This window comes from Gadus chalcogrammus, chromosome 2 (genome assembly GCF_026213295.1).
Source record: "Gadus chalcogrammus isolate NIFS_2021 chromosome 2, NIFS_Gcha_1.0, whole genome shotgun sequence".
In the NCBI taxonomy this organism is placed as follows: domain Eukaryota; kingdom Metazoa; phylum Chordata; class Actinopteri; order Gadiformes; family Gadidae; genus Gadus; species Gadus chalcogrammus.
This window is the reverse complement of record NC_079413.1, coordinates 19466432-19479328: the sequence shown is the minus strand read 5'-3', so window position 1 is coordinate 19479328 and position 12897 is coordinate 19466432.

The following is a 12897-nucleotide window of genomic DNA, read 5'->3' as shown; positions in this document are numbered from 1 at the left end:
CTAAGGGGTAGCAGCAGGTGGTAAGGTAAAGTTAAAGGGGTACATGGTACCGGCTGGTGGTAAGGTAAAGGTAAAGGGGTACCTGTCACTAAGGGGTACCAGCTGGAGGTACACATTCAAAAGGCCAGTGGAAAGAAAAAGAAAATAAGTCACATTAGGAATCCTTAAAGTTACGGCGAGGGAGACGATAATACCGTCGATCAATACTCAACGACCTGGAAGTTTGGCTGAATAATCAGAATGCAAACACTCTACTGGTCTACTTGTGCATTCCCAACCTGTGGATTAAGTTTTAAGCACTTAAAAGTCCTCCTGCATCGCGGCCCAGGTCCCGCTGAGCCTCATTAGACGTAAACACAGAGGGAGACGCTGGCGAACCCCTCGTTTCCCACCGTAAATGAGGAATCATTCCTGCGCCGATCCAATCGGAGGCGACGACAATAGGGTGAGTCCGAGGGGCCGGCGAAATGGACGCCGTCCAAAGCAGTCAGTCAGGGCAGTGATTGATTCTCATCCTTGGATAGGTGTCATAAATTAGCTTTGGCTGGACACACTGATGCAAACATCAGATGACTGTCTCAAGCGTATCTATCTATGTATCCATCCCTATTCAAATAAACCTTGAATAAATTAAACATGTGTCCCTCGAAGTGGATCTTGTTGTTTTTCCTACTTGGTTATTCTGCGGCTCACACAAAAGATACCGACGTAAACATGAAGACAATGCCGCAGCGCAGGCAGGGAGAGACGCATAGCACAATGTACACTAGCTCCATGGGTCGGAGCTGTGTTTGTGTTGCTTTGGTTTGGCTGCCGTTTTATTCACACCCACAGTGGGATAGCTGTCCTTGAGGGGGGGGACGGACGCTGGCTTGCCTCTCAACATTTGTAGATATTCCTAGTGTTTTTATGGCCAGGATTATGAATGTGTCCAGGCATAAATGTGTTCTCAAACTTTTTGCCTGCTGCAAGCCCACTTTATTTGACAGTTACTGTGACACGTTACTGTGACAGGTATAGGTGCCATTTTAAAATGCACACTCCCTCCCCCCCCCTAAAAAAAAACTAATGTCTGGTGGAATTTAAAGCCCTGCATAGAAAAACATATTGTTTCATATTGTCTGGGGAGATTGGATTGTAGACAGCTAGGGGTGACTAGTCAACAATGAGCGAGGCTAAGGGGGGAAAGACTTCTGCTAGGCTTTGCAGAATCGGGGAAGGCTGAGCTGCAATGAGGTAAACTAGGCTAGCCTGACATGGGGTGGGCAAAGCTGAAAGGGACAAATATGGAATGGCTAGGATGGAATTTGTCAAGACTATAATCTGTTGAAGCAAAGTGCTAGGCTGGCCAGTAATGGGCTAGGGTCGGCTGGGCTAGGCTAGGCTAGGCTCGGGTGAGTCCTAAGCTTTTCGGCAGGACCAGAAAAGCTTAGCTGTGGTGGGCTAGGCTAGGATAGGCTAGGAAGGCTATATGCTAGGCTAGGGTTGGCAAGGCGAGGTAGGGTTTAGGCTAGGGCAGGCAAGTCAAGGCTAGTGTGGAATGAGCTAGAAAGGGCATGGTTAGGAATTCTGTTGGCCATTGTTTAGCCTGGTGTTGTTCAAGCTTCGAGCCCTGATGGCCTGCTGTTTCGCCCGCTCAGCAGTGGTTCGGCAGACCCATCTCGCTGGGTAATGGCTCTACCGATACCTCAGCCAACCTTAATGAACTTGATCAATAATGCAGCGCACTGGCAGGTGTTGAAACAACACGCGCTCACACAGGCAATTCAGCAAGAGATCAGAGGACCTCTGGTGTTAACTGCAGCCTTTGATTTCTTTATTATCTGTTCACACCGATGATTATTCCAATACAACCCGAGTTTGAAATATTGTCAATATTACAATGACCTCTGTCTGTCTGTCTGTGTGTGTGTGTGTGTGTGTGCATGTTAGTGTGTGTCCGCCCGGGCATGGTGTGCGTTCGTGTGTGTCTGTTTGCTGGTGGGAGTATTCCAACATGCTTCTTGGTTCATCAGTTAATCAAACGTCGGCCAGATGTACGACGGCGCGGTGCTGTCCTACTTTCTGCTAATCCCGTAATCCTGTGAGAACCACGTCTGAGAGAGTCCTGGTCTGGGAAAGATGACCCTAACCCTAAGACCCCCACCACCTTCTCCGCCCTCCAGGTCTGGGGGCTAGACTCCCAGCCCGAAGTTTCTGGGTTTGAACCCCGGTGTCCTGGTCTGAGATGAACACCTGTTGCCAATGAGCCAGCCAAATAGGTTTGATACAGCATGACGGTAGCTTGGCAGGTAAAAAGACAGAATGGGAACCCAGGAGAGGAACCTCTGTCCAGGGATGGTGGGGTGATAGTAGGGTGATATGGGCATAAAACTACGAATAAGAATTTCTTAAGACGTAGAGAGCGAGGCGTTAATGTAAATCCACATGAGCGCAAGCTGACTCAACGGTGACACATCTGAGAGATGATTTATTCCGGCTGAAAATATAAATATACACACAATAGTGAGTGGGCTGATCTTGGTGGTTTTGCTGGTTGACGTTTTAATGGCCAGAGTGGAAGAGCACAACTCAGGCGTACAGCCAAACCAACAGGTGACCACACCTTTATACTCTGATGAATAGAAACGCTGGAGATTTAATGGGGTGTGCATCCGGACATTGTTATCCCGTGGGCCACACATCAACACACACACACACACACGCACACAAACACGCACACACACACACACACACACACACACACACACACACACACACACACACACACACACACACACACACACACACACACACACACGCACACACAAAATCCTTAGGAATGCACTGATTTTGAATCCTGTGTACTGGAATCGCATTGCTTTTGCAACACATAGTAATTACTTTTCAGATTGATTGAATGAAGGTGTTTCAGAGTATATCTGCACGACTGCAAAGGCTAAAATCTGAAATCTTGGTAGCAAAATAAGGATAACACCTGTGAGATTGCTGTGCAAGTGAAATAACCAATGTAAATAAGACTGGTTAGAGTGAATAGAGCTAGAACACAGCATTAGTGGAAGATTTCATTGCTGCCTGAAAAAAGAATTTCAGGTTTCCGAGTTAATACCACCTAGTCATTATCATTGAGTAAACCTACAGCACTATAGGACCAAAGCATAGCACCTGATGAGTGCCTGGGTCAATATTTGAATGCCAGTAATGGAAGTAGAGGAGAGATAGAGGTTTTAGGGATGGCCATTTTGTGAAGAACAAATCTGACTTTCAGATGAAGGCAGAACTTACTTTTGACCTTCAATGAGCAGGGCTTCATATCCTTGATGGGAAAGCTGGTTCGGTTAAACCTGCAAGTAACTTATTAACACCGCAGCCGTTACTTTCGTTCAAAATATTATTTTAAACCGCAGACCAATTGGGAGAGGTAGAGAGTCGTGGGGTTGATGCTGCTTTAGGTGGATAGGTACTCTTAAGACTAGAATACCAAACGATCATTAAGAGTGCACAGCGACACTGTAGCAGTGGCTCGGGGGTTTGACCTCCGAGAGCAATATGCCCTGTTACGATGAGCCCCTACCAACTCCATAACTACAGTAGGAACAGTAGTAACCATAGTAACAGTGAACCCCTACCCACTCCATAACTACAGTAGGAACAGTAGTAACCATAGTAACAGTGAACCCCTACCCACTCAATAACTACAGTAATAATAATAATAATAATAAATTTTATTTATAATGCACTTTATATTCAAGAATCTCAAAGTGCTTCAGAGAAAAAAATACCAAAAAAACTATTAAAAAGGGGGAACCTCAAAGAAAGTTTAGCTAAATGCTCTTTTAAAGAGATGGGTTTTGAGGTTCCGTTTAAAAAGAGCTGTAGTCTGTGGAGCCCTCAGGTGGTCAGGGAGGGCGTTCCATAGTCTAGGGGCAGCAGCAGAAAAGGCCCGATCCCCCATGGTGCACAGCTTCGTATGTCGGGTTTGGAGGGTGTGAGTGGATCCTGAACGGAGTGTACGTGAGTTTGTCGGGGGGGTGAGGAGTTCCTGAAGGTAGAGGGGGGCAAGTCCGTGAAGGCACTGGTGGGAGAGGAGGGAGACCTTGTACTCAATTCTGAGTGAGACAGGGAGCCAGTGCAGTGATTTCAGGATGGGGGTGATGTGGTCATGCTTGCGCACCCTCATCAGGACCCAGGGGCCGGTTGCACCAACTGGGCGTAACTAAGCCTGGTCGTAACTGCTAAGTAGGTCTTAGTTACGACCTGGCGTTAGAATGGAACTAACGCCGGTTGCACCAACGGGACTTACGCCTGGTCTTAACTACGCCCGGTCTTAGCCATGCGCGGCCATGTGAATGTTCCATGGTATGCGCATATCACCGCGTTGCTAGGATACCTCGTGACAACAGCTGTTTACTATTTTACTTGACATGCTGTTGGACACCGAAATAAATAATTCATTTGTTCACTCATTGTCATTCATCAATTGTGTTAATGCCTAACAATAAAACACTGCAAACGAATATAATTAAAATATGTATTTGTAATGTCTGGTTTACGACGAGCAGGCATTTAGATGGGAATGGTTCTGTAGGAGAGATTTGTTTAATGTGTCGGCCTATATAAAACATATAAACATAGTTAAAACAACATTCACAACTGATTATAAGTTGAGAACGGACTAATCGGCCAGCGATATCTTCCCGACAGGCAGTCGATCTGTGAACACTGATCATATCGCCGGCTGTGCTTTGAAATGCAGTTTAGCGAAGCGTTGCAAGGATGGTGGTAAAGCTGCATTGGATTGGATGTAATTGCTATAGAAACAGCCTGGAATTTCAACTCTACGCCTGCCCCTGACCAGGCGTAGGATTTACGCCTGGTCTTAGTGAAAAGAACGCTAAGCCCAGTTGGTGCAACTGGCGTAACGGTTAGGTTGGACTTAGAACGCCAAGTTACGACCAGGCGTAGTTACGACCAGGCTTACGCCCAGTTGGTGCAACCGGCCCCTGGACAGTAGGAACAGTAACCATAGTAACAGTGAACCCCTACCCACTCCATAACTACAGTAGGAACCATAGTAACAGTGAACCCTTTTACCAACTCCATAACTAAACAGTAGTAACCATAGTAACAGTAAACCCCTACCCACTCCATAACTACAGTAGTAACCATAGTAACAGTGGACCCCTACCCACTCCATAACTACAGTAGGAACACTAGGAACCATAGTAACAGTGAACCCTTACCAACTCCATACCTAAACAGTAGTAACCATAGTAACAGTGAACCCCTACCAACTCCATAGCTACAGTAGGAACAGTAGTAACCATAGTAACAGTGAACCCTTACCAACTCCATAATTATAGTAGGAACAGTACAAACCATAGTAACAGTGAACCCTTACATAGATAGAATATTTATTGTCCCCTTGGAGACATTTTTCTCAGTGAATAGACAGATACACAAGACCATTAAAGGCCCACTATGCAACTTCGGGCATTCCTTGGCTGTTTTCTTGGTTTTGGCACGCACATTTCTCTACACAGCGCCCCCTACAGCTTCGTAGTAGATATTTCACAACACTGTCGTAACAACTCGTTGACGACCCTTCCCCATGCACTTCTACGCGAGCCATGTGCATTTGTTTTCAAAGAAGCCGGCGAATGCGTGGAGCCATGTCCGAAGTAGATGTTCATAAAGTGTATGCAAGGTTATACATTTTTTTAATGGTGTATTTGTATTGCAATAAACATAAATCCATCCTTTTTTATAATTGACGGGGAGAATTTATATCCTAGATTATAATTGTTATATCTTAGGTTGAACAGAACAATCAGTGTAAGAGGTTTGGCCAACATAATAATCTAAATTAACAAGAACCTGGATTCGGGGATTCAGTCTGTATCTGGGGGACGAGACGGACGAACAGCAAAACACCCATGGAAACAAAGGTGTTTATATGGTTGCAACCAAGCAAGCTAGAAACATACAGGGCTCACAACAAAACGGTTGAGAAAACAAACGGTCGAGTATCCTTTTCTCTTCTTCTGTTCCTCCGACATTGGGTTTCTCTGTCTCTTTTTAGTCGGCTGATCTATGATGAATATAACAATCCCTTAGTTACTTTTGTTTATATCGAGCCGGTTCCGTGTTTGGGGGTCTGTGCCGTAAAGCACCAACGCCCAGAGTTCAGAACTTTCAACACTCCAACGCGTGACGCTTAGCCACGATAGTCAATCAGCGCGGAGCTTGACCCGACGTCACTGGCAGAGAGTAGTGACCCTTGCACAGAAGCATACGGCCGGCATCTTTCTTTATTCTGGGTGGAAATAGTAACATAGTTACGCCATTAAATGCGTTTATGGAAACATTTTTAGCGAGAAATGTGCATTTTACTTTCATAATGTTCGCTCGGTGAATGTGAAGGATGTTTGGTTTGATAGTTATGACGAAGAGTGAACGCTCCGTTCACTTGCATGGACAGAGTCTCTGGTTGCTAAGCAACCTCAACGTCTTGGCGGACTATTTCTCTGCTGATCCAACACTACGAATGCTGGAAACACACCAGACACACCATGTGAAGTTATTTAACCCGATTATCGTTATTTATGAGTCCTTAGCCCAAGTGAAGGAATTCAAGTACCTCGGGGTCTTGTTCGCGAGTGAGGAGAGACTATGGAGCGTGAGATTGGCCGGAGAATCGGAGCAGCGGGGGCGGTATTGCGTTCGCTTTACTGCACCGTTGTTACGAAAAGAGAGCTGAGCCGCAAGGCAAAGCTCTCGATCTACCGGTCGATCTTCGTTCCTATCCTCACCTATGGTCATGAGGGTTGGGTGATGGCCGAAAGGACGAGATCGCGGGTACAAGCGGCCGAGATGAGTTTTCTCAGAAGGGTGGCTGGCGTCTCGGGATAGGGTGAGAAGCTCAGTCATCCGTAGGGTTGCCAACCGTCCCGTAAAATACGGAATCGTCCCTTATTTGGCAATTAAATGTTGCGTCCCGTATTGAACCAATACGGGACGTAATTTGTTCCGTATTTCCATAAATCTCCAATACACATGTCTGTCACACACACAAATACTAAATCTAACAATGATCAAAACAAAACACAGGGAATACGGTACTACGGTCAGCAAAATTGTCGCGGCGGGATCTACGCAAGACCCGCTCCGGTCATCTGTGTGTATGCGCATGCGTGTGGTGGTCACGGTTGCCTAGCGACAGACACCACACACCGACGCTGCTCACAAAACCCGCGCCTTTTAAAAATGCCCACTACACCCGGTACTCCACCACGTCCTCAAAAGCGTAAACGCTTGCAGAAATACGGACGTGAGTGGGAAGACGCACATCCTTGGCTGGACAGCGTCAGTGGAGATGTTTACAAGGCAAGTTGTAAAATATGTCGGCGAGTGTTTCCAGTGGCGCACGGTGGTCTGTCTGACATCAGACAGCATGCAACAGGAGAGCAACACTGCAGACACGAAAGATCACAGAAGACCCAAGCGTCAGTGTCACAGTTCTCATACCCCAATCATCTCCTGAGGTTGATACGGTATGAGACATTATGTTGTGATTGATTTCCTATCTGGTTGTGCTTTTGCCAGAACATCGCAGTGCATGGGCAGAGCCTATTTTAGTAAACTGTTGTGGTTTGATTGATGTTTAGGATGTTGAGTTTCAAAAGTTGAATGAACGACCATTTATTTAATATACAGAAGTATATAAATATTATATATGGCCACTTAAAGAACAAATCATACTAATGGATTAACAGTTAATAAATAAATAAATACATTTGTTAAAAGAAAACCTTTATTCTTTAATATACATACATTTCCTAGATCATTTCCCAGCATCCACTGGATGTGTGGAAAGGATCTTCTCCAGAATGGCCAACAAATGGAGTGAATGCAGGAACAGGTGCTCCACAGAGCTCATGAGAAGTGAGCTCCTGATCACTCTCAACTTTGAGCAGTCCTGTTCAGAGTTTTACAACAGCGCTTTGAAAGACAAAGAGTTACTCAGTGCTGCAAGGAGTAACAAGAAGTACACCTGGAAAAAGAAGTAACAGTTTTGAGGGGAGGAGTAATGTTGAGGGAAGGAGTAATGATTTGCACTTTCTTTTTTTACATAAGTTTATAAGTGTTTTTGTTGTTTATTTGTACTGGTTTTTTTTGTAAAATTTTTCAAAGAGAGTCCCTATAGTTATGCACTTAAAAAGTAACATGAAGTTCTCAGTTTATTTAGTTTATATTTTAAAAGTTCATTGCTGCACACGCCACACAAAGAGATTTCATTCAAGATTTAATTGACTGCACTTTATAAGAGAATGTTATGTGGTAATAAAGCATTTCAAGCTTTAAGTATGACTAATTGCTTTCTTGATCAACCCTTTACTAAAAACACCAGCACAAAATAAAACATACCACTAATGCGGGCGCCCCGCCCCACAGGAGTCGGCCCGTGGTGGGCGTCCCTTATTTTAATTTCTGAAAGTTGGCAACCCTAGTCATCCGTGACAGGGTGTCCGCGGAGGTCTTAAAAGTCTTAAAAAGTCTTAAATTCATTTTTCAAAATTTAAGGCCTTAAAAAGTCTTAAATTCGTCAAAAATGTCATATGCTGGTCTTAAATTTATAACTCGTAGGTCTTAAATTTGTCGGGGCAGGGCTATTTAATTTTTTATTTTTCTCGCGGGACTTTTCGGGAAGGAGATGTACGAGAGGCTACTTTCTTGCTAGCTGCATATATAAACGGATGTCTGCGCGCTTGCTAGCTAGTCTGCAACAATGGGTAAATGCAAGTTCAACGTCAGTTTCCGAGGTTGGCTAGCGTCCGTTGCCAACCCAGAACAGGCCAGATGCTTCCGTGCAAAAGTAGCCTACATTCAAACTCGGCACCATGGGGATTAAGGCTGTCGTCAGCCATATGCGGAGCCAAAAACATAAAACCTCTGCCAGGAGCCACACACAGACCCCAGCCATTTCTACGTTTTGCATCTCTGCCCCGGCGCCACAGCCGCAGACGGTCCGCGCTGCTAGCACTGACCTGAGGGTAGCATTTGGTGCGACACCAACACTGAAAGCGGAGGTGTTGTGGATTCTAAACACAGTGGTCAAGCACCAGTCCTACAACTCGAATGAGGGGATAGGTGATCTCTTCGGTTTGATGTTCCCCGACTCTCAAATCGCGAGCACCTTTACTGCTGGAAGGGACAAAACGGCGTATATAACTCGCTTCGGACTAGCGCCTTTCATCCGAAACGAGCTAATCTGCAGCGTCAACAAGGCTGATTTTGTTTTGATGTTTGAGACGTTGAACCACGCCACTAAAAGCAAGCAACTTGACGTGCACGTCCGATATTGGGTCGGAGATCAAGTGCAATTCGGTACTTGAGCTCGCAATTCATGGGGCCCCACATATATGGGGGTAAAAGGGATGATGATACATAATATTTTTTAGACAATATGCAGAATCTTTTCACTTACGAATTAACACGGTCGGCTATTTTTGCCAGCACGCCACCCTAGCCATATTATGGGCAATCGTGTTCCCCTTGGCTGTGATTTGAACTTTGAATTCCTCGTAGGAGTTCATAATAATACATTGCTCGCCTTGGATGAAATACACCGCTCTTGCACGATTTATTTTGCATAAGGGTGAGTCAAATGACGCGAGAAACGCCCCTTTTATGTGAACGCGCATTGAACCTAAAGCGGAAAACCTGGTTCAACTAATTGAATCTAAAGTGAGCGTCGTGGTACCATTTAACTGTGTTTGCGAGTTGCGGCTCTGTCGAGCCAGGTTTTCCCAAGAAAGCCTCGGTATGTTCAACGAGGTTCGTGGTATACCCCCCAGGTCTTACTGAAGGCATTTATTTAATGGTGAAAATATTATTAATCAGTGGAGTAAATATCGACGGTGCAACCGGTGCAGCTGCCCGGGGGCCCATGGCCCCCCCCTCTCAACAACTCACAACTTGGGTGCACCATAAATACGTGCTGGTGCACCCAAATAAAAAAATTAGGCGCACCAGTGCACCCAAGGAAAAAGTTAGTCTGGAGCCCTGGAGTATCACTTTATGTTCAATAAACAGACAGAAAGTAAACTTGAATGAGTCCCATTGAGTGACACACATGCTATGCTTTGGTTGTAATACAGCGGGATCCCCCCCACCATCGCGGGTTTAAGGTCTTAAATTTCATTCAAGGTGGTATTAAAAAGGTCTTAAAAAGTCTTAAATTTGACTTGCTGAAACCTGCAGATACCCTGCGTGAGGAACTCGGATTAGAGCCGCTGCTCCTTTACTTAGAAAGGAGTCAGCTGAGGTGGTTCGGGCATCTGGCAAGGATGCCCACTGGGCGCCTCCATTGGGAGGTGTTTCAGGCACGTCCAGTGGGGAGGAGACCTCGGGGAAGACCCAGGACTAGGTGGAGAGATTATATCTCAACACTGGCCTGGGAATGCCTCGGGATCCCCCCGTCAGAGCTGGTCAATGTGGCCCGGGAAAGGGAAGTCTGGAGCCCCCTGCTTGAGCTGCTCCCCCCGCGACCCGACCCCGGATAAACGGATGACGATGAGATGAGATCGTTATTTATATCCGAGATTATTTAATCTAACCCGATCTAAACTCTATCATGCACCCAAACACGGCGGCGTTTGGGTTTCCTACCTCGGACTCTAGCGCAGCCACAGGCGTTGAACCATTTTTGTGACACACAATGATCAAGCGTCAGGTTAGGCGGTTGGTGTGGCCGTACCATTAGTCGATTGATCCATGATGAATGCAACAATTGCCTCGCAACTGGCTGTTTATATCTAGCCGGTGCCATGTTTGGGTGTGTGTCTGTGCCGTAAAGCATTTTCGAAACTACAATCTGACTACATTTTCGAGGATACTTCCGTTGCGTCACATCCGGATTGTCCCGGTCCGAACAGATCAAGTTGCATATGCGCTTTTTCACTGGAGAGGCGACATGGGTAAATGACACACCCACCAATCGACCCAGAAATGGATGCAGAACCATCAGCATAACTCTCAACCTGCATACTTAATGTAATTTTGGCTAAAAAAGTTGCATAGTGGGCCTTTAACCACAACAACAACATAAAAACAAAAAACAACCACTGACAAGATAAGACCCAAAAAATCATATTTCCCCAACTCCATAACTACAGTAGGAACAGTAGTAAAAGAGAACCCTTACCAACTCCATAACTACAGTAGGAACAGCAATAACCATGTTACAGTGAACCCTTACCAACTTCATAAATACAGTAGGAATAGTAGAATCAGTGATAACAGTATAGGTCAGAAAAACAGAAAGTATCATCGACTCCCAAGTGAAATGGACTTGCATTTTTACTTGCATACACGGTTTACATGTATGTGTAAACCGTGTACACGGTTTACACATACATGTGTAATACAAGCGAGAGAGAGAGAGAGAAAGAGAGAGAGAGAGCAAGAGAGAGAGACTGAGAAACATGAGGAAAGATATATAGAGATATAGAGAGAGATGGGGAGGGAGAAGTGGAGAGATAGAGTGAGAGCGAGAAAGACAGATAAACATGGTTAGAGAGAGATGGAGAGATTTAGAGGGATGGGGAGGGAGAGATGGAGAAAAATAGAGAGAGATAGAGAGAAACGTGGAGAGATTTAGAGAGAGGAGGAGAGAGATGAGATTTAGATAGAGGAGGAGAGAAAGATGGAGAGATGTAAAGAGAAATGGGGAGAGGGGAGATGGAGAAAATTAGAGAGAGGAGAGAAAGATGGAGAGAATTTGAGAGAGAAATTAGAGGAATAGAGTAACATGGAGAGAGAGTTGAGAGAGTGAAACAGACGAGAAAGACAGCAAGAGATTGAGAGAGTGAAAGACCCTGAGAAAGGTAATAGAAAGCAACAATGTGCGGTAATGCTCCCTCAGCATCAACACTCTATTATTCTCTCCATCCAGAAAAGTAACTCCACTCCTAACTCCACAAGCAGACATGTCAGCACATGTAAGCTCCTCATGCAGGGGATGGGCTGGGTGGGAAATCAAACGCACACCTTGAGGCCACAGCGCATTGCAGCATTCTTTTTATTGAAAATATAAATCAGGTGCAAAATACAGATCAGCTGCAGGTAGCCAAGCCTCTCCCCACGCAACATTGAAACCCTCCATCACGCTCGATTTAACAGGCTTAACAGCAACATGCACTTTTTAATATGTTGCCTTTAAGTTAAAACTAGAATGTATTTTTAAATACAATTAAAATAATGTATGTATCAGTTGATCTATATATGATCTATATAAATATATCATAGATTGATTGGGTTTGTATTTTTTTTTTTCTTTCTGTTGAGAGTCATTTCATTTACTTGTCACAAGTTTTAATGGTTTTTTATCTGACATTGATGTTTTTTCTTTCTTTGCCTGATAAAACCGCTTTCATCTTCAAAGTTAAGTATATACTGAAGCTAATGGATTGATCTACACTATATCATGCCAGGATTCGTTATCAAAATGCATTCTAAAGTTAAACAACAAGGGGTAGATCCACAGTCAAAGGGATGACTACAATAGCTGGACTCCGGCTCCACTGACGTCCAGTTCTGTTTCAAGTTGACAAGATGGATGCTGTGGTGCATCCTGGGCGCTCAGAGCAGGTTCTGCTTGACTGGAACCCCTGGCCGGTGAGGTGGAGGTGAGGACATTTCTGTGAGCTCCTGTCAGTGCTCCCCCTTCCCACCCGTCACTGAAGTGAGGCTATGCTGAGGAATCGCACCCACAACGCTGCATGGCGAGTTAGCAAAGTTAACAGTTTTCTTTTTCTCGTCCGTCGGTCCAAACTTTAGTGCGCGGTATTATTTATGGTTCTGGCAGACACGGAAGAGCATTGAAATGAATCACCT